The following is a 4,855-nucleotide window of genomic DNA, read 5'->3' on the forward strand; positions in this document are numbered from 1 at the left end:
CAAGTTTTCTATGTAGGGAAAATAAAAATGGCCCATATGTTTGGTAAATACCAAATAACACATCTTCATTTGAAGATCCACAATTACATCGCATGTTAAACTTTTTGAAGTTCCCAAAGGGGAAATAACCTATTTGATAATGTTTAACTGGTTGTACTACAATTCCATTGCCAAATCTGCTCTGACTTTGGGATATTTTTTCTCTCAGTAGAAGATCTATGGAGATCTGTTCCAGCTGGCATGGCTCAGTGGTTGAGCATCAACCTATTAACCACTATGATGTGCACTGACCACCAGGGGGCAGACACTTCAACCAGTAGGTTAGCTTGCTGCTGGGGTCCCGCTGATTGGGACTGAGTGAGATGGGCTGGACACGCCCTGGAGCCCTCCTGTGGTCCCTCCCCAGCTGGCCAACCTCCCTGGCCCTGATTGTGCACTGGTGGGATCCTTCGGCCTGGCCTGCACCCTCTCACAATCCAGGACCCCTCGGGGGATGTCAGAGAGCCAGTTTCTGCCTGATCCCGCAGGCCAGCCCAAGGGACCCCACTGGTGCATGAATTTGTGCGCCAGGCCTCTAGTATTACATAGTTAGAGTTCTTTCCTAGTAAATATTCAAAGCAAGTTCTTCCTTAGTGGCTTCAATAGAAGAAAATGAGCATGAATATCTTTACAGCATCACATATCTGGTATTATAACTAAAGGTCAGTTGTCAGACTTGCTATCATATTTGATATTTCAAGCTTTATAGCTTATCAAATAATGTCTGGAAGAAATTTGGTATGTCTATTTTTTCAGCTTGATTTTCAAATGTTTTTCTTTTGTGGAATATATAATACAGAGAGATATAGAGAAAATAATTCCTCAGAAATTCAGAGAATTTGGGGGAAAGTCACTTTTTTAACACAAATCTAGTGACATTTCCCAGCTACTAATTTATTTTAGCATTAATCATTGATGAGTTGGAATTGAATATTTACACATAATTACCTGGAGACCATCTGCTAATAGCATTTCTATAAAGTTGTTCCTTAAAAATGTTAACAATATTTGTTTTACTATTGCCACCTACATTGCTTCAATGGAAATAGTGTTTGGATAACAACAACAGTTATTAGTGTGATATTCAAATACAGTGAACTATGATACAGTATATCAATATAAATCCCATTTTATTGTGCCCTTCATTTTTCAAGTGATACTGAGTACAAGGTAGGTGATCTCAAAAGGCAAGGATAGAAGAGCTAGATTAGTTATTACGAATAGATTAAGGCACAAGTTAAATATAATATAACCTAGATAACAAGTTTGAAAATATGCACGAATGATGAAGTGTTTGAAAACGGAAATGTGATCTACAGCATTGAAACACATGCAGCGCACACACTGAGTGGATGCAACCATCGCAATAGCATAGGCAAGGTTACAGGGGAAATTCACAAGCAGAGAGTCAGCAAAATGCTCATGGTGTCCTGGGACCCCCTCCTTCTTCTAAGTAGAATGATGCAAAAGAGTGTCCCCCTTCCCCCAGGCTATTTCACAAACTAAGCAGTCCCTTGAAAGGCAGCACAGTCACTTAAACATTATTGCAGAAATGTTCATCAGAAGGCCTGGATTCACAGGCTCGAACACATTGCTTCATTGGCAAGATGAACATACTGATTGAAGAGGTCAGTTATATTGGGGATTTGGCAGTTTAGGGCTGATATCAGCTGGCCAGTTCATGCCTAAGCCGAGAAGGGAGAAAGGTCTGTTAGCCAACATAACTTGGTCTCTCCTAACACACTAGTCTCTAGAGCAATTTTCTTGTTAAAAAGTCATGTTTCCCTCATCTTTGTGTCTTTGTGCCTACCATGATGCCTGAAAGAAATTAATTCCTCATTAAATTTTAAAAGAAACACACACACGCACACACACATTATAACAGTCCTATCCAGCTGGCTCAGGTGGTTGGAGTGTCCTCTGTACACAGAAGAGGTTGTGAGTTTTATTCCCCATCAGGGAACACCAAGGTTGAAGCTCCAAACCTAGGATTGAACTAGGTTGGGGTGAGCATGGGAGGTAACAGACCAATGTTTCATTCTCATATCCATGTTTCTTTCTCTCTCTCTCTCTCTCTTCCTTCCTCTCACTCTCAAATCAATAAAAATATCCCCAGTGAGGATTAGAATAAAGAATTGAAATAAATGTTGATATGTAAAAATGTACAGAACTATGATCTGATTATGGGGTTAGCTCAAGATGAGGTCTTTCTGGAGTAAGAAAGAAGAAATGTGCTTTTGATACATTTTTTGTTATCTTCACAGATAATACATTGATAACAAATTAAATTATTATAGACTAGAGGCCTGGTGCATGAAATTCATGCACTGGGGGGGGGGCGGGGGGGGGGGGCGGGGGCATTCAGCCTGGCCTGTGCTCTCTTGAAGTCCCTCTCACAGTCTGGGAGCCCTTGCGGATCTGGCCTAAGCCATCAGACATCCTTAGTGCTGCAATGGAGGCGGGAGAGGCTCCCACCACTGCTCTTGCACTCACCAGCCATAAGCCCAGCTCAGAGCTTCTGGCTGAGCTGTGCTCCCGCTATGGGAGCATACTGACCACCAGGGGGCAGCTCCTGCATTGAGCGTCTGCCCCCTCATGATCAGTGCGCATCTTAGTGACCAGTCATTCTGCTGTTCGGTTGATTTATATATTAGCCTATTATTATATAGGATTGATTACATAGTAGAATAAAATATTTAAGAGAATAAGAAAATGAATCATTTAATTAATAAAATAAGAGCTGAAAAAGGAACTTCTAGGTAATGAGACCAATGTGAGAAGTCACAAGCAGGCTGTACATGAGAAACAGCATGATCATTGGCTAGAATCAATAGGAAATAATATCAGAAAGGTAGGGAAGGGACACATCAAAAACACTAAAGTCCTAAGAAGAGTTTAAGATCTAATTTGCATTTGAACAAAAAAAACATATGGTGATGCTCCAAGCAAAGTCATGGCAAAAGAAAAGTGATACATGAAAACAACTAAAAAAGATGAACAAATACATACATGTAAATATTACCTATATACGTAAGTGTAATACATTTGCAATATATAACATACAATATGTTATATAAGAGCATAGGGTACATAGTGTATAATATAGCTTCCAGTATAGCTTATATATGATTTATATAGTATTTAGTATATAAAACATACTTATAATTTAAAGTGAGCATTATAATTTATAGTGTCTAGTATAACATAATATATATACATATACATATAATATATAATTTAGAAACAACTGCCTAGTGTATATATTGCAATTATATATAACCAGGCTGCAGGTACTAGACTGGGAAAAAATAATGAATGGAAAGTACAAGAAATGAGACCAACTGTCTCGCTGTATTTCCCCTTAAAATATTTACTAATTTTAAAGTAGTGGCTGAGAGGCTAAACTCAACAGTATTAAAGTACCGAATGGACAAAATTGGAGTTAAAGACTCAACTGAAGATGAAATCATGTGGTAAACACTGAGACCTCAGACAGTACTGTCCTAGTACTGCCACTTGCAAAAGGATAAGCCAGAAACAGATACTAACATTGAGATAATCCAAAATATGTCAGTTCAATATTAATTTCATCATGAGAGTTTATCTTTACCCCAGCTGCCCTCCAAGAGAAAAGAAAAGGGTTTCTGGAAGAAGGTAGTATTATACGATATTTCTAACTGTATCCCATTTTTTTATAGAAGTCTTACTTGCAATAAAAATACCTAGAAACAAAAACATTACATAGAAAGAGAAAGGATAAATATATGATAGAAATAGTCCTAAATGAGATTTAGATAATTGAGCTCAAAGGTAAAGATGCTCAATAATTGATTAATTTTATCAATAAATTAAATTAAAAAAGATAATCAGGAAAATAAAACTATAAAAATGGTCTAGAAGAGATTCTTGAAGAAAAAAAGTAATACTTAGACCTCTATAGTTGTATTTAATATCAGATTAGACAAAATATGAAAAAAATATTAATATGCAGAAAGATGAATTAGGTGAAAATGTTGAAGCATAAAAAAAGTACTTTTTGATAGAGAAGTCAAAAATGAATATGAAACATGGTAAGAGATTTACTTTTTTAAAGAAAATGTCATTCTGCTTTTTTATAGTGACAACAGTATTTTACATTCCAACTAACAGTGCACCAGGTTCCAATTTTTCCACATCCTCACAAACAATTATTTTTCTGTTCTTTTTTTAAAAAAATTTAGTTTTATACTAGCCATCCCAAAAGGTATGAGTTGATATCTCACTGTGGTTTTGACTAGCAGTTTCCTAATAATTATTAGTGTTGAGCATCTTTTCATGTGTAGATTGGCCATTTGTATACCTTCTTTGGGATAAAGGTTTATTCAAGTTCTCTGCAAACTTACATTGGGTTGTTTATTTCTTTGTCGTTAACTTGTAAGAGTTTTTGTTTGTTCCTAAATATTAGCCTTTATCAGACACATGATTCACAAATATTTTCCCATTCCATGAGATGTCTTTTTACTGTGTTGATTGTGTTCTTTGATGCACAAAAGTTTGATGTAGGGCAATTATTCTATTTTTGTAGTTGCTTGTGCTTTTAGTGTGATAGATAAGAAATTATGACCAAATCCAATGTTAAGGTTTTTTTTGCATGTTTTCTTCTAATAATTTTATATATTTAGTTTGTATGTTTAAGCTTTTGATCCATTTTGAGTTATTTTTTATGTATGGTATAAAGTAAGTGTCCAACTGCTTTCTTATATATGGAATGTAAATCAGAATAACAGCATTTTGGTCTGACCATTGTAAGTACTGTATATGCCAACATGTAATCCAT

This window comes from Myotis yumanensis, unplaced genomic scaffold (assembly GCF_028538775.1).
Source record: "Myotis yumanensis isolate MYYU_CA2020_CCGP unplaced genomic scaffold, mMyoYum1.0.hap1 SCAF_11, whole genome shotgun sequence".
Classification (NCBI taxonomy): Eukaryota; Metazoa; Chordata; class Mammalia; order Chiroptera; family Vespertilionidae; genus Myotis; species Myotis yumanensis.